Source organism: Ovis canadensis, chromosome 11, assembly GCF_042477335.2.
Source record: "Ovis canadensis isolate MfBH-ARS-UI-01 breed Bighorn chromosome 11, ARS-UI_OviCan_v2, whole genome shotgun sequence".
NCBI classification, from domain to species: domain Eukaryota; kingdom Metazoa; phylum Chordata; class Mammalia; order Artiodactyla; family Bovidae; genus Ovis; species Ovis canadensis.
Genome location: NC_091255.1, coordinates 41,090,383 through 41,108,848, shown reverse-complemented (window position 1 = coordinate 41,108,848; position 18,466 = coordinate 41,090,383). Strand labels below are relative to the sequence as shown.

General features: G+C 42.7%; 1 long non-coding RNA gene across 1 annotated transcript; it reads left to right on the top strand.

Annotated features, from left to right (window-relative positions):
* The first annotated feature begins 302 nt into the window (after positions 1 to 302).
* On the top strand, positions 303 to 17,329 carry LOC138414988 (uncharacterized). Its single transcript, XR_011247038.1, has 7 exons — positions 303 to 547; positions 7,667 to 7,765; positions 9,001 to 9,188; positions 9,831 to 10,054; positions 13,987 to 14,249; positions 14,707 to 15,018; positions 16,017 to 17,329. It is a non-coding gene; the product is annotated as an uncharacterized lncRNA (long non-coding RNA).
* The last annotated feature ends 1,137 nt before the right edge of the window (positions 17,330 to 18,466 follow it).

Below are 18,466 nucleotides of genomic sequence, written 5' to 3'. Positions count from 1 at the left end.
AGTGAATAGATGGATAGGAAATTGGCCCAGATATTTGGTGGCTCCAAGCACGTTTATGGGGAGGAGGGTTATAAGCAGTTGGAAGATTATAGAACTCCAAGTGCTCAGGAATGCTTTGCAAAAATTGATGAATTTCCCTTCCAGATGGGGTCTGCATCACAATGGAGCCTCTTCACAACCCTGAATAGGTGAGAAAGTCCTAGGACTAGTTGTGTTTTTCTAAGGTAGCATTTATTAAGCACCTACTGCATCAGAAACAGCAACAGCACAGACGGATGGACCTGCCAGTCCTTTGAGCTGGAGGAAGCCACATTGCCATCACCCGCTGAAGCCTGTCCTTGGGTTTCAGAAAATGAATGGTGGCTCCGGGTCTCATGTTCCATGGCCTGCACCTTTGACAAGGCTCTGCTTCTGCTTCAGCGAAGCCTCTGTCTAGCCTTCATGTACCCTCCTCCCATCCATCCCAGTCAAGTTCACTGCCAAGGGAGAGGAGGGCAGACACCAAAACTTCAAGTCCAAAATCCCACTGAGGGGCTGCCTCATTTCTGTAAGTATTTTGTAATTGTGTTATGTGATTGTACTTTTACTGCTTTCTATCTTCTCTACAAGAATCATTAAAAGCCTGGGTTGCAAATGTAAAATTCCACAAAGATTTTACATTTGTTTTTGTAAAATATTTGGAAACATTACTAACCCTAAGTCCATTTTAAGTTTAATATTTCTCTGTACCATGTGAATAGCATGAATTGTCATGAATTCCACATGATAGTCTTTTCATGACCATGAATTCTCATAGTTTTGCACCCTCTTCCTAGTCAAAGCTGAGGAAGATTTTCTTTTTAGTCCACTTTTATTTGTATAACTTTAAAATTCATTCTTGATCGTATCCTTTGTGTTTTCAAACTTAATGCAAACTGAGAACAGACTCTGAAAACTGCGTGAGCCCAAACTTTCCCACACGCATGCTAAAACCATCAAAAGCAAATTCCTGGGCCAGCCACGATCTGATTAAAGATGCCCCCAAAGCCCAGTGAAATCTTGCAAATTAACGAACTATCATCATTTGTTATATGACTTCTTTCCCTGACTTAACTGAATTTTTTATTTCCTTGAAAACTCACCTATGCATTAAAGTGATAGGTTTTTGCTTGTTTGATTTTAATCTTATGCAGTATTTTTAGGTGTTTTTAAGCAAATTAAATTTAGGATGTTTAGACTTCAATACTGTCAAAAATCAGATTTATAAACATAACTATGCAAAGTAGATTTAAAAACATAACTAACTGAAAAATAGAATATATAAAATGAAAGATTAAAATGAAAAAGTCTTCAAGTATGTAACTACTAATAGTTTAAAGTACTAAGATTAACATAATGTATTTCATCCCTGATTATTTTGTATGTCACAAAAGTTTCTCTAATAAATGTAAATTACATTGGGAAAGAAAAAAAAGCATTTCTTTAAAGGAAGTATGTGGACCTTGAATACAATTCCAACTGTGCACCTTCCCAAGGGATGTGTGTGGTCAGCTCCTTAGGCCCCATCCTTGCATTCAAGGCAGATCTCCCTGGGCTGTTCATTTTCTTCCCTATGCTGCTGTTGTTGTTCAGTTGCTAACTCATGTTCAACTTTCGTGACCTCACAGATCGCAGCATGCCAGGCTTCCATGTCCTCCACTATCTCCTGGAGTTTGCTCAGATTCATGTCCATTGAGTTGGTGATGCTATCTAACTATCTCATCCTCTGCTGCCCCCTTCTCCTTTTGCCCCCAGTCTTTCCCAGCATCAGGGTCTTTTCCAGTGAGTCAGCTCTTCGCATCAGGTGGCCAAAGTATTGGAGCTTCAGCTTCAGGATCAGTCCTTCCAATAAATATTTATGATTGATTTCCTTTAGGATTGACTGATTAGATCTTTCAGTTCAAGGGACTCTTAAGAGTCTTCTCCAGCACCACAGTACGAAAGCATCAATTCTTCTGGGCTCAGCCTTCTTTATGTCCAACTCTCACGTTTGTACATGACTACTGAAAAAACCATGGCTTTGACTACATGTACCTTTGTCGGGAAAGTGATGTCGCTGCTTTTTAATACGCTGTCTAGGTTTGTCATAGCTTTCCTTCCAAGGAGCAAGCATCTTCTATTTTCATGGCTGCCGTCTCTGTCTGCAGTGATTTTAGAGCCCCAGAAATAAAACCTGTCACTGCTTCCACCTTTTCCCCTTTTACTTCCTATGAAGCGATGGGACTGGATGCCATGATCCAATGTGTATTTATTGCATTTCCACGTTTATATATTTACTAATTAGGCTTTCCCTCTACAAAGGTAAGCTCCCTGAGAGCAGGGACCACACATTTCCTGTTGACACACCCTCCCAGAGCAATGGGCTCTGGAAAGACCTATGGATGAATTGGAACAAACACACACAGAGTAAAAGATGAGTGTTTTTCTCTCTTCACTCCGCTCTCTCCTGGCCCCACTCAATGTTCACGACTGTTAATAGTTTGATTTACATCCTATACTTGGCGCTAGTAGTAAAGAACCCACCTGCCAATGTAGGAGACATAAAAGACGTAGATTCAATCCCTGGGTTGGGAAGATCCCCTGGAGAAGGGAAGGGCAACCCACTCCAGTATTTTTGCCTGGAGAATCCCATAGACCTGGGAGCCTTGTGGGCTACAGTCCATGGGGTTGCAAAGAACTGGACATGACTGAAGTGACTTAGCATTCTCTCTCAAATGTCTCCCCCTGCATTCACAAGACTACCTTCACACCACAGACATGCCTTCTCCTCCCCAGTGGGAAGCACACAGTTTTTGCACTGGGAGAGTACTCAGGATAAAACCTTGAAATGCAAGCAGAGATCGACCATGAACAGGACTAAGAGATTACACTCTGAGCTCTGGGTAGGCATATTTGGAAGCTCAAATTGTAAATTTAGCTGCTGTGTTGAGGGTGGAAAAAAAGCAAGGGTACTTATCTGAGAACAAACAGTGAAATCTAGACTTGGCAGGAGAAAGAATTCTTGTATGTGACCCGAGTAATCTCAAAAGGCAGAGTAGTAGTGATCTTTGCAGGCAGCACTGTTTTCATGATCAACGGTTGACTTTTTTCCCCTTTTCTGTGGCTTGAGATTATAACGCAATCCAACCATCAGAGCTAGAAATGCACACTTAAAATCAGTAATAACCTATAAGTGAAGGGATAAGGCTTATGGAGAGGGTGGGTGTGGAGTGGGATGGGCCAAGCCCAATCAATGAAGTCTCTGTGCAACCTTTATCAAAATAATGGATGATTGGGAACATGGAGAGATTTGGAGGAAATCATCATTGGATAGTTGTATTTGTGAAACTGATTTGTGAAATCTGCAACCAAAATGGTATAATTTTTTTTTCCACCTGGAATACCTGAATGATCCAAGGACCACTGGATTAATTAAAACCAGGAATCACAACCTTGCTTTAAGACAGGGGACCCCAATCCCTTCAATCTAACTTAGCCTGATGACCTGAGGTGGAGCTGATATAATAATAATAAAGTGCGCAATATATGTAAAGCACTTGAATCATCCTGAAAGCATTCCTGTCCCCAGTCGGTGGAAAAATTGTCTTCCATGATATTGGTCCCTGGTGCCAGAAAGGCTGGGGACTGCTGCTTTAAGAGACACAGATCTACAAGGTTATCATAAACACATGTGTCCGAAGATAGCACATGTGGAGACCAAAGCTCTGACAAGTGATAAATGCATTTCCCTTTGTCTGAGCGGAGGTCTCTCAGTCATAGTCAAACATCATCTCAGCTTGGCTAACTCTGTGCCCACTGATTACCTGTGAGTTTCCTTCCCTGATGCTGCTTGATTCACCCTCTGTTTGTCACAAGGATCAGTGGCACTAAGTTAATTACTGGAAGGACAGCATTCATCTTTTTCATCCAATACAAAATGATGTTTTCAACTATTAATACATATGATGCGTGGTATGAGGAAGTCGAGATAGGTGAGTTCAGGAACCTCTAGACACACAGGTTGAAGGAGTATTAATTTTGAAAGTGGCAAGTCTATACATCACTGTGACAGAGTTCCTACCGATCGCTAACTTTTAGCATTCACTTTCATGATCACAGACACAATAAAAGATGAATCTTGTATTCTTGAGGCTTCACAACAGAGACACAGCTCCATGGTCCATGGTGAATTATTACTTTGTCTCAGGAGTTGCCCTATAAATCATTCCTGAGGCTTAAACCTCATAAAAATAAATCTCTGCGTGTTTCTAACCAGCGCCTCTGGTGTTCTCAATGTCATCTACAAAATAAAGCAATCACTGTTGAGATTTTTCTCGTATTGCGTGACGTCTCCCCACTGTCACTACCTGAAGAGAGTGACTTACTGTTACAGAGAAAGGCAGATACTCGACTGTCATCCACAGAGAGCCAAAGATGCTTAACAAGTCCACTAATGGATTCTATTTCTCATCCTGATTGGGTTGCTGGGGGGCCTGTCACTGCACACACCTAGCAGATCAATGAAGACTTTGTTGTGACACCATGCCCTCAGAGATCCCCTTGGGCCATCTGCCACTTTCGGTCACTGTCACTTAGAAAGGCACTATCCAGAGATGACTTGCATTGTCAAAACTATGGAATGGGTATCTGTTAAAAAAAAAAATCCATCAAAGATGATAAGTTTCTTTCCTTATACTCACCTGTGTTGGAAATTTCTGACTGGATTGGCATGGAGGCTGTAGGCAAATGTTGCCATCTATAACCTCGTTCTCATCGGTTGTTCCTGGTGCATCTGTTCTTACCAACAGTCCATTTGTGGCATGATGGCTACTCCTGGACACTCCCCTCAAGCCCTCTTAAAAGAATGCATGGGCCAAAAGACATCACTAACGTCTGAAAAAGTCTTTTAAAAGCTCCGGCCCTCTGGGAGAAGATGTTGGTGATATTTTATTCCTACAAATTTGTTGTTGATTTGAGGTCAGGTTTGATCTGGCTTCCCTGGTGGCTTAGCTGGTAAAGAATCTGCCTGCAAAGCCTGCAAAGCGGGAGAACTGGCTTCGATCCCTGGGTTTGGAAGATCCCCTGGAGAAGGGAAAGGCTACCCCCTCCAGTATTCTGGCCTAGAGAATTACATGGACTGTGTAGCCACGGTCGCAAAGAGTCAGACACGACTGAGTGACTTTCACTTTCCCTCGATCTGGCTGGAGATGGGAATAGCAAACGAATTGAGGTGTGGATATTTTATTTTTTCTAAGCTAATATTACCAGGGAATCACAAATCATTCCCAGGCGGAAGGAGTATTTCGAATGAGAATTTTAGAAAAGGAATTTTTTTTCTGATTACGCTAGTAATAAATGTTTATTGCAGAACATTTGGATAATAATAATAATGCCCTGTAACATTACAACCCAGAGATAAACAGTGTTAATTGCAGCATTTGGCCTTTCTTTCCCTTCATAAATTTGTTTCATCTTTGCTTTATCTGTACACAATTGTGTCATGCTCTATATAAGCTGAACTTTCACTTAAGATATACTTGGCATTCTTCCGTTCCTTAAAAACTCACAAAAATTATTCAAATATATTTTCAATGCCTATACATATCCAATTGTGTTTAACCAAACTTTTAAGGAATATATAGATTCTTTCCCATTTTTTGTATCATAAATTATACTAAGAACCATGTAAATCTTGGTGTGCAGCTCTGATGATTTCTTCATTCTAAAGATACAAAATCATTATTACTGGGGTGAAGAATATAAACATTTTTCAGGCTTTCAAAGCACACATTGCCAAATTAAACATCGGAAAAATTACATTACTGACCGTTGCACAAGCAGTGTCTAAGCAAAGCCATTCTCTCTTCCTTTCATCAAGCAATTATTTGATCACAACAAGACCGAAAAAAAAAAAAAACAAAAAACCTAGACAGCATATTAAAAAGCAGTTCAGTTCAGTAGCTCAGTCGTGTCCGACTCTTTTCGATGCCATGAATCGCAGCACACCAGGCCTTCCTGTCCATCACCAACTCCCAGATTTCACTCAATCTCACGTCCATCGAGTCGGTGATGCCATCCAGCCAAACCATAACCTTGACTAGATGGACCTTTGTTGGCAAAGTAATGTCTCTGCTTTTGACTATGCTATCTAGGTTGGTCATAACTTTCCTTCCAAGGAGTAAGCGTCTTTTAATTTCATGGCTGCAATCATCATCTGCAGTGATTTTGGAGTTCCCAGAGACATTACTTTACCAACAAAGGTCTGTCTAGCCAAAGCTGTGGTTTTTCCAGTAGTCATGTATGGATGTGAGAGCTGGACTAGAAAGAAAGCTGAGTGCTGAAGAATTGATGCTTTTGAACTGGGGTGTTGGAGAAGACTCCTAAGAATCCCTTGGACTGCAAGGAGATCCAACCAGCCCATCCTAAAGGAGATCAGTCCTGAATGTCCATTGGAAGAACTGATGCTGAAGCTGAAACTCCAATACTTTGGCCACCTGATGTGAAGAACCGACTCATTGGTAAAGACCCTGATGCTGGGAAAGATTGAAGGCAGGAGGAGAAGGGGATGGCAGAGGATGAGATGGCATCACCGACTCTATGGACATGAGTTTGAGTAAGCTCCAGGAGTTGGTGATGGACAGGGAAGCCTGGTGTGCTGAAGTCCATGGGGTTGCAAGAGTCAGACATGACTGAGCAACTGAACTGAAAATTTTAACATGCTCCTTTTTGTCTCCATTGATTCTTTTTTATTTTATATGTATTTTTGTAAGCCACATAAATAACTTGGAGCAAAGTAGAGAGTCATTAACACATACAAAGTACCTTATTCAGTGAAATAAACTGAAATGTTCAACTAAAAAAAAAACCACATAATATTCTGTAAAAATTCAGTGGGGGTTCCTAGTCAAATTTTACAGTTCTGTGTGAGGGGAAGATGGAACATGGACATGAGTCTGCATTTTTGTTAGGGATTCAGTAGCTGAATGGATGCTGAGAGGAAGACCAGGCAGTCACAGCTGGGAGACTCACCTTATACAAAAGGACATCTCCTGTCTGTCTTGGCTGAAGCTGCTGGACACATTTGTGGTGGATTAAACGGGTGGGATAGGGACCCTGGCCTGCACCCTGCGTGTTGAAGCCCCACTGTCTGCCTTTCCCCTGCAAAATAGAAAGTGTCAGTGAAGTTCTGCAGGGTCTTCTCCACTTTGAAGGCCACTCTAGTTTTCGATGGGAAGTGGGGATCTTGAATGAACAAAATGTGCTTCCAGACCCTGGTGGCTCAGTGGTGAAGAATCCACCTGCATGCAGGAGATGAGGGTTCGGTCCCTGGGTCAGGGGGATCCCCTGGAGAAGGAAATGGCAACCCACTCCAGTATTCTTGCCTGGGAAATCCCATGGACAGAGGAGCCTGGTGGGATATAGTCCACAGGGTCACAAAAGAGTCGGACACAACAACTAAACAACAACAAATATAGATATCTGTATCTCCCTAGAAATGTAAGGAAGCCATGTAGAATTATAAAAACATGTCTAATAAAAAACATGCTTTTTCTTAACTCTCTTTATCCAAAGGGCTTTAAGATGAATGATGTAAAAAACAGCAAAAGACTATTACAAATTCCCAACCTTTCCCGGTTTCCTTCTTCTTCACCATTTGTCTTTTGTCCAGATACCACGGTGATACGGAGAAAACATGAATGCGCAGACAATTACAGGATACAATATGTAGTTACGACTGCAACCCTTTCACTCCACGATTTCAGCCTGGGTTCGTGCATTAGACAAAACACGGATTCCTCACCCTGCGGGTTTGCTCGGGGGTCCAAGGTGGATCTTTTGTTGTAATAGTCTGTGGGTGCTGGTGGCCGATAGCGTTTGTTTCCTCTCTAACCTCCAGCTGAAATCTCAGTTGAAAAGGAGCTTTGTTTGCTTGGTTTTCCTGGTGTGGCTTTAACATATGTCCATTTTCCATGGATAGATGAACATTTGACCATCCGTGTGATGTGCCAATTCCTACCTTTGTCCTTCAAAGGTCGAAACAACACCCTCGCTGCCATTAGAATTCCCCTCACAAAGCACAAGGAAATCTCTCCTAAGGCACAGCTAGCCCGCTCTGGGCTTCATAATTAGCTTCTGTAATAAAGTACTTAATCGGAATAGAAGCCCTTACTAATTACAGCAGGAAGTTGGGGCAGGGGGCTTACCCACAGCTGGGGGGAGGCTCTGCAGAGGTGATGGGAATGCATACCCACAAGGGTCCCCGGCCACAGAGCCCCAGGCCTTAATTAGCCCCTGCAATTAAAAATGAAAACAATCCTCCATTTTCTCATTAAAAGATGAAAGTCCCTCCCCCACTGCATTAATGGGAATAATAATTTTGCTACTGCAAAGACTGTGCCGATAGCCAAAGACAATGGTTGGTTCCTGCCCCTCAAGACCTTGGCAGCCCCTTAGCTTGCTAAGTTTCAGACACCTCTGCATAAAGGGAGATGGATCAGGGTTATTGTCACAGGTCAGGACACAAAATACTTGGGCATAGGGGTCCTCTGTCCCGTAAGATCACAAGCTATAAGTCAAAGTGCACTGCTACATTTAGAATGGATAACCAACAAGGACCTACTGTAAAGCACAGGGAACTCTGCTCAGTGTTATGTGGCAGCCTGGATGGGAAGGGAGTTTGGGGAAGAACAGATACATGCATATGTATGGCTGAGTCCCTTCGCTGTTCACCTGAAACTATCACAACATTGTTCATCAGCTATACCTCAATATAATATAAAGTGTTTTAAAAAAGAAAGAAAAAGCAGGGAGGTTCCCTTCTTGGAACTGGTGGTAGCAATCGGCTCTTCCTCTGTGTTTTTTAAATTCAGCCACAAATTCAGCCAGACAGATGTGGGCAGGGCTTGCGATCCAGTTACTCCACTAATTTTTAGAAGCCTAGAGCTGAGGGGGTGTCCCTATGGCTCTTTGGAATTCCTATGTTTGTTTTCTCTCCATTGCTAGGGTAACCGGTGCCCAGCAGCAGCTGAAACAACTATCAGCATGTGTCAATCTCACCTTGACTTGATAGCCAAAAGGAATACAGATGGATGAAGAGATTGAAAAAAATTAAAAATAAAAGAAAACTCACCCCCAGGGGAGAATTTGAGTATTTACTCTACAGGACATGAGGACACAGGGCAGACCAGAGGGTAACTGATGGCTTTTGGGATGCAGCTGCCAGGGGTATAACGTCCCGGGAAGCCAACCACTGACAGCGGGAGCTTAATAAAGACAGTTTCTTGAAGTTTCTGCCTAAGAACAACCAAAAGAAAACTGTCTCAACAGGTTGTTGTTCAGTCGCTACCTTGTGTCTGACTCTTTGTGACTCCATGGACTGCAGCACAACAGGCTTCCCTCTCCATCACCAACTCCCAGAGCTTGCTCAGACTCATGTCCATTGAGTCAGTGATGCCATCCAATCATCTGATCCTCTGTTGCCTCCTTCTCCTCCTACCCTCAATCTTTTCCAGTGTCAGGATCTTTTCTAATAAGTCTGTGCATCAGGTGGCCCAAGTATTGGAGCTTCAGCTTCAGCATCAATCCTTCCAATGAGTATTCAGGGTTGATTTCCTTTAGGTTGACTGATTGATCTCCTTGCAGTTTTAACAGGAGGGAATGTCAAAAAAGCTTCCCTAGAAAATTTGAGAAAGTGTTTTTTTAAAAAAGGGCCTGGCTATGAAAGTTAAGAATATTTGGAGCACTTGTACCTAACCATTAGGGAGTTCTGTTTATTCTCTCTTAATGAGGGCTGACCTTAAGTTTAATGTACTTTTTTCTCTCCTAACCCATAGAAAGCAAAGCTGATTTGGAGACACAGATAATTTTCACAGAATCACTTCCAAAGATGATGCTGTCTTAATATCTGAAATGTTACTGAGACATGTAGCTGAAGATTCACCAGAACTATGTTTGAGGAGCTCAGCATCTATCCCTGAAGTGTTGTTATTTCTCATCCTCCTTTTTGCTGGAATTTTTTTTTTCTGTTAGAGCTATGTGGCTCAGGCACATGGGATTGGTAAGTGGCAAGTATCTTTTTCTGAATTGTTTTAAATGTATAGTAATTAAAAACTGTGTGTGTGTGTGTATGAGAGACAGAGAGAGAGAGAGGCAAACCAGTGGAAGCGAATTACAGAATTGAGCGTTGAGCAACAGCTGATACAGGACAGAGAGACGGAAGAGAGTGTTTGCAAATGTGTGCAAAGGACAGAGCATTCACTAAAGGATGCTGGGCTAATGGACTTTGCTGGTGGTGGTGAGGGGGAAGTAAAGGTGAATTCTATGAGACAAAGTTTGGGTTTGGTAAAGGGTGGGATTTGGGGCTGGGGTGGAGGGTAAGTTTTCAAGTATATCTGTCAAAACTTTAAAACAGTATCTAAAATTACAGAAATAAATAGGACAAAATGATAATGTTTGTTACATGTAGGTCATTGCACACTTATATCTGTTTAGTATTTCCCTTGTACTTAACTGGATGTGGGAATATTCTGTATACGCACATACATATGTGTATGTATGTGTATATGTGGGCTATACATTACATGTATGTGTATGTGTATGCTCCGTCACTAAGTTGTGTCCATCTCTTTTCCGACCCCATGGACTGTTAGCCTGCCAGGATTCTCTGTCTATGGGATTTCCCAGGCAAGAATACTGGAGTGGATTGCCATTTCCTTCTCCAGGGGATCTTTCTGACCCAGGGATTGAACTCACACTTTCCGTGTCTCCTGAACTGACAGGCCAGTTCTTTACCACTGGGCCACCTGGGAAGCCCATACATTGTATATGTGTACATATACATATATATTCTATATTCATATATGGAATATCCTATATACATAAATATGTGTGACATATTTTTTAAAATCCACAGTAGTAAGAAGGAGGCAGAAATGAAAGGTCTTTCATGTTCTCTTGGGGAGCTGGGACTTCATCTCAAGGGCAGAGGGGAATAACAGGAAAGCCTTTTAGGTGGGAAAGTAACATGATTGAATTTTCTTGTCAAAATGATCTCTTTGGCCACAGAGCAGCAAACGATTGGATGTGGGTGAGACTAGAATCAGAGCCAGTGCAGACGTGGCTGCTGGAATCTTTCAGGGTGGAGATCGCTGAGGCTGGAACAAAGGAGGTGACCGCAGGGAGAGGTAGCCCCAGCTACACAGGCAGTAAGGAGGAGAATCTGCAGGTCATGTTGTTTGTTGACTGTGGCAAATGAAGCAAGGGGCAGGGCAGAGGCTGGGGTGCTCCTGGGCTCGGGGCTCAGGCAACTGAGTCACCCCTGAGAGGCTGTGGTGGTGTGGGAGGAGTTATTGAGAACAGACTGGGGAGTTTCAGTTTGCACACAAGAAGGCTAAAATGACCTGCAGGGCATCCACAGATTATTAGGTAGAAATTCCCCTTCATGAGCAACTGTTGGTTTTTTTAAAATTTTATTGGAGTATAGTTGCTTTACTATGTTGTGTTATTTTTTCCAGTACAACAAAGTGAATTAGCTATATGTGTGTGTGTGTGTGTGTGTGTGTTTGTATGTATATATATCCCTTCTTTATTGGATTTCCTTCCCATTTAGGTCACCACAGAGCATTAAGTAAAGTTCTCTATGCTACAGAATAGATTCTCATTAAATGAAAGTAAGTGAAGTAAAGTCACTCAGTCGTGTCCAACTCTTTGTGGGTCCCATGGACTGTAGCCTATCAGGCTCCTCCATCCATGGGATTTTCCAGGCAAGAGTGCTGGAGTGGATTGCTATTTCCTTCTCCAGGAGATCTTCCCGACCCAGGAATCAAACCCGGGTCTCCCACATCGCAGGCAGACGCTTTACCATCTGAGCCACCAGGGAAGCCCGAGCCACCATTTAAATTAAGCTTTTCTCAGAATTCCAGGAATCTAGCATTCTAGGACCCCCTTAGAGCCTGAGGGTCTCTGTTGTGGGTCTGCTCACCCACGGGTGGCCCACCCCATGGACATGCCTCTAGATTCATGGCTGTCCAAGGGGCTGCTGCTCGTAGGAGAGTTGGAGAAGGGAGTGTGGGCAGGACTTGATTATGTGGGTTGAGGTGCAACTCACTTCTGTGGGGGTGGGGACCCCCACTTGTGTCCTTCCCTGGGTCATGCAAACGTTAGGGACAGACCTCAGGGAGTGTATTTGCTTTAATCAGGTGGAAGAGCAGAGAAGCAATAGAGACGCTTAGTGACCTGGGTAAAGCCACTGGAATTAGCCCACATGGCTAACTTCACACATGGGGATTCCCCCCCCCCCCCCCCGCCCTCTATTTTTCCCGTAGAATCTGTGGAAAAATGACTCATTTGTATCTATCCATCCGTCTATTCTCCCATTGAACAATTCTTCTCCCATCTCCCTCCTGGCTCCCTCTCTGCTTTGAAACCGGTAACAGACATGCACACTCACATCTCCTGTGATGCACAGTGGTGACTGCATCTGGCCATCGAGTCCTGCCACCCAGATTCCCACTTTAATGAAGGACCTGCTGCAGCTGCCGGGCATGTCGTCAGCACACAGCCCCCAGCTGCTGGCCCCTCCAGGGTGCCTCAGCCGCAGCCAGCTTCCCCTTCACAAACACATGCCCTTTCCTGCGGAGCCTCAGAGCGAGTGGCAGATAAATTCAGGGTCCAGAGACCTGGTTCTCTCAATGTAACTAGTGAAAGTCTGTCAGTTGTGTCAGACTCTTTGTGACCTCATGGACTATACAAGTCCATGGAATTCTCTAGGCCAGATTACTGGAGCGGGTAGCTATTTCTTCTCCAGGAGAACTTCCCAGCCCAGGGATCAAACCCAGGTCTCCCACATTGCAGAGGGATTATTTACCAGCTGAGACACCAGGGCAACCCAAGAATCCTAGAGCGGGTAGCCTGTCCCTTCTCCAGCAGATCTTCTTGACCCAGGAATTGAATTAGGGTCTCTTGCATTGTAGGTGGATTCTTTACTATCTGAGCTACCAGGAAAGCCCTAGTAACTGGGACAAAGCTCAAGTTATCTCCTAGCTCCACAGCAGGCTAAAGAATAGACCAAGCTGCCATCCAGCCTTTGCTGAAGTTCATCATTGCCCTCTTCCCAGTCCTGCTTCCTTCCTCTGCCTTCACAGGTCTGGATACCAAGGTCATTCTTGAATAAACATCCTGAACATAAACTATAGACTCTGCTCTCTGGAGAACCCAACTACCATGGTTGTTCTCACATAAACGCACATGAAATAAACTAGGGCACGTACCCTAGTGGAAGAAGTGAGATGTGAATAAAGTTAGTGCTGTGTAGTATATTAAAAAGCAGATCACTTTGCCAACAAATGTTCATACAGTCAAAGCTATGATTTTTCTAGTAGTCATACACGGATGTGAGAGTTGGACTATAAAGAAAGCTGAGTGCTGAAGAATTGATGCTTTTGAACTGTGGTGTTGGAGAAGACTCTTGAGAGTCCCTTGGACTGCAAGGAGATCAAATCAGTCAATCCTAAAGGATTGTTCTGAATGTTCATTGGCAGGACTGATGCTGAAGCTCCAAAATTTTGGCCTCCTGATGTGAAGAAGTGACTCACTGGAAAAGACCCTGATGCTTGGAAAGATTGAAAGGAAAAGGAGAAGGGGATGGCAGAGGATAAGATGGTTGGGTGGCATCACTGACTCTATGGATATGAATCTGAGCAAACTCTGGGAGGTAGTAAAGGACAGGGAAGCCTGCTGTGCTGCAGTGCGTGGGGTCGCAAAGAGTCAGACACGACTAGGTGACTAAACAACAACAAAAGACACAGGTAATAAGAAGTGGGGGTGGTGGGAGTTCAGATCACTCCATGAGTGATGATTTGTGGGATGCCAGTCATTTCTTCCATGTCTGGATGCCTTCTTCTTCAAGACTCAGATTCTTCCACATCTCTAGAAGGAAGAGTCCAAGTTTCCATGTATTAACAATCATGCTCTTTCTTCCTGTCTACCTAGGTGACTGGTCAAGGGGTGGGCATCAGACTGAAGGGAGTCTACTCCGTGGTTCAGCTGGAACTCCTGTCTTCTCTCTCCAAGGAGTTGGGGGAATGGGGACATATGGAGAATGTACTGTTTCCACTGAATTCTGGAACTGATGGGACAGATATGCCATTGGACCCACTAAATACAGAGAACTGGTGTGAAGGAATGAGAACAACAAAGCATAAAAGAAGAGAAGACCAGAGAAGTGGAGACCTGGGGTCCCAGAGATGGAGAGGGTAATTTCCCCCCCTAATTTTTCTGACTCCTCTGATGCTGGTGTCACGTGGGACATGGCTAAATTTAGGGCCCTACGTTCTGTGAGTGAGCACTGTGTATGTGTGTGTATTTTTTTTAATCCAACCGACTAGTTCTTTTGGCTAAAGAGGTCTGTTTCTTGTAATAATATTGGACTTACTCATAAGGGAAGGGATTTGAATTGGGAGTTGCTGGAAACATAAGATTTCAATAGGGAAAGATAAAGGGACCTTGGAATTCAGGGCAAGAACAACGCACACAGAGGTGCTGAAACATAGATTTGTTGGACATATTTGGAGGATGATGAATAGGTCCTTCTGGCCAATATGGGGGAAATGGAAATCAAAATAACAGGATAAATGTTTGCAAGACTGGTGGGAAAACTTTGATTAATCAATGGAGCTGGCCAGCATTAAAGAGTCTATTCATTCTTTTTAGGAATTCCCGGAGGCCGCAGAAAACTTGAAATGAGGATAGAAGGCAGTAAAGGTCGGCTGTTGGATGAAGCAAAGAAATAAAAATAGGGCAGTGGGTGTCTCACTTGTGGCAGGGGAAGAAGAAGAGATTAATCAAAATGGCGCAAGGAAATAAATGGAACCAAGGGGGATTGAGCAAGGGGTTTTGGCTCTTTCTGAGTTATAGGGAATGGGTAAACTTGTTTCTTAGGCACAACAGCCTCATATACCACACGTGGCTGCAGAGGTGATGTCCTGCACAACTCTAAGGACGGCTCTTCACAATGATGTTAACGTAAGTGATCCTCTTGGGATTGCGCCATGTGGGTGGCCTTGTTCATACATCATAACTCTGGGTATCAATTCAAGATTTTCCATCGATGATGATAAAAAAAATCCCAGTTCAAACTAGTTTAAGACAGAAACTCTACTGTTTCATTTAAGTCAAGAGTAAAATATAGGTCACAGGAAGGTTGGTTCAGAAGAACACACCATCAGAACTCTGAGTCCAGATCACTTTGATTCTTTCATGTATGTCAACTTCATCCTCTGATGGGTCTTCTTATGGTGGCCAAAGTAGCTTCAGTTGTCTGAGATCTCATTTCTTTATAATTTACCCAGAGGAATAGAGTCATCAATGGTTTCCTAAAAGCCTGATTAACTATCTCCTTGGGTCTCATGGACCCAAATCAAGTCATGCCCACCCAACAGTGTGTGATGAGTGTGTGACAACTTCTGTGTGCTCTCTGTCTCTATCAGAAAAGAGAGAAAGAGGAAAGAAAAAGGGAGGGGAAATCCCTTATTGTAGCATGTGATTTCTATGGCGTACTCTCACCTTGGCTGGTTTCACACTACTGATGTGATGTCACTGAAGCCAGAGTTGGGAAGAGGACCACACAGTTGACTCTTTGAAGCCCATGAGAGATGGTTCCAGTTCTCTACTGTTCCTATTCCTGAACTGTCGTTGTAAATAGATGGATACTGCAGACTGATAAGTTTAAGGCAATCAAGATGGTATAGGGGTTAACATCTGGGCAAATTCTGGGAGATAGTGAAGGACAGGGAAGCCCGTGCTGCAGTTCATGGGTGCAAAGAGTCAGACACGACTTAGTTACTGAACAACAACAAGAGCTGATTCGATTTGCTGAACAGCAGAAACTAGCACAATATGGTAAAGCAACTATACTCAGATAAATAATTTAAAAAGTCAAAGTCTGATAATGGCAAAAAAAGAGAGATTAAAACATTAAAAAAATAAAGTTCTCCTGATTTTTGGCCTTTTCCCCATCCTAGATATCTTATCTTTGTGGGAGGACAGTGCGACGTCCATGACTACTGAAAGGACCAGAAAATGCTTCAGCGCTTGTGCTGTTTCGTCTTTTCAAGAAGCCAGGCAGCCGAGGAGGACTCTCTCCCCAGGAGCACGTGTGTGCCCACGTGAAAACTCTAAGCCTCCCAGATCCACGTCTGCCAGTCACAGTCAGCCTTCTGAAGAGTCTTTATTCGCACTAAGCACTTGAGGAAGAATCCTCAGAGTAAATTCCTGGCCAGAGATGGATGGCCTGAGTTTATTCAAAGGCCAAATAATTTCCAGACCTTTCTTTTGGATGGAAACGTGTGTCTTTCCCTTGGCAATAATTTCCTTGTGAGATATACTATGTAATTTCCCCCAACTTGCAAATAGACGATTCAGAAATTTCATTTGTAGGTCAGTTGTTTGGAATGCACAAGGAATTTTCCATAGAAATAATATTATAAATGGTGGTTCAGGACCCCAGCTAGCCCCCCTAACTTTTCCTTAACACAGGCCTCAGTTGACGTACTGCAGTGGAGAACGTGGGAAACAAGAGCCACCAACACCCTTTGTTATAGAGATGATATCACACATTGGTTTGGGGTGTAGTGTCTGGGGCGGACCGACTGCGCTTGGACAAACATTAGCTGTGTGACTTTGGGCCAGTTACCTAACTTCTCAGTTTCTTTGTCCACAGAAAGCGGACGATATTGAGATCTAGTTCATAGAACTGTTGTGTAAGAATTACACATACACACACATCCCCCTAGAATGGTTCCTGGAACCCAGTAAATATATTGTGACCCTTTGCTATCATCATTGTTGGTTCTAGTAATTCACATGGTGCTGAGTCTGTTTCAATCATCGATTGGACAAAAAGCAATACTCGTGGAATATTAATTGCAAAATCAAAAAAAGACGTTTTTTTCCCTCCTCATAGTTACTGCTGTTTGATTAAAATAAGGTAACTTAGGGAAAAAGAGTAAACAGATGGATATTGATGTTGAATGATAGGATGTTTTCAATGAAATATTGACCTTAAAAAAGCTAGGTTTGGGAGGGATAATTTAGGAGTTTGGGATTAACAGACACACACTACTATATGTAAAATAGATAAACAACAAGGTCCTACTGTTTAGGGTAGGGAACTATACTCAATATTTTGTAATAACCTACAAGAGAAAAAAAATAGGAAATAACATATACATATATGTATCATTGAATCACTTTGCTGTATACTCAAACTAACAGCTTTGTTAACCAACTATACTTCAATAAAAAAATAAAAACAAACAAAAATACAGTATAAAAAGGCATTAGTTTTATTTATTATAAATAGTTTGGAAAACATAGAAAAGCAAAAAAGAGAAAATAAATTCTCTCCAAATATGACCACCCAGAAATGCTTTTTATTTTGTCATCTCCTGGTATTTTTTCTTAGGCATAGGTACAATTCTCTACAAATGATCAAAAATAATTATAATTAAACTATGCATATTATTTTCATCGAAAAAGCAAGAGAGTTCCAGAAAAACATCTACTTCTTCTTTATTGACTATGCCAAAGCCTTTGACTGTGTGGATCACAACAAACTGTGGAAAATTCTTTAAGAGATGGGAATACCAGACCACCTGACCTGCCTCCTGAGAAATCTGTATGCAGGTCAAGAAGCAACAGTTAGAACCTGACACGGAACAACAGACTGGTTCCAAATAGGGAAAGGAGTACGTCAAGGCTGTATACTGTCACCTTGCTTATTTAACTTACATGCAGAGTATGTTACACAAATGGGCTCCAAAATCACTGCAGATGGTGACTGCAGCCATGAAATTAAAAGATGCTTGCTCCTTGGAAGAAAAGCTATGACCAACCTAGACAGCATAGTAAAAAGCAGAGACATTACTTTGCCAACAAAAGTCTGTCTAGTCAAAGCTATGGTTTTTCCAGTTGTCATGCATGAATGTGAGAGTTGGACTATAAAGAAAGCTGAGCACCAAAGAATTGATGCTTTCGAACTGTGGTGTTGGAGAAGACTCTTGAGAGTCCCTTGGACTATAAGGAGATCCAACCAGTCCATCCTAAAGGAGATCAGTCCTGAATATTCATTGGAAGGACTGATGTTGAAGCTGAAACACCAATCCTTTGGCCACCTGATGTGAATAAGTGACTGATTTGAAAAGACCCTGATGCTGGAAAAGATTGAAGGTGGGAGGAGAAGGGGACAACCGTGGATGAAATGGCATCAACAACTCTATGGACATGAGTTTGAGTAGGCTCCAGGAGTTGGTGATAGACAGGGAAGCCTGGCGTGCTGCAGTCTATGGGGTCGCAAAGAGTCGGACACAACTGAGCAACTGAACTGAACTGATATTATTTTCATACTTGATTTATTTCACTTAGCACATACTTAAAGATGGGATTTCTAATGGCATCATGGTTTCCATACATG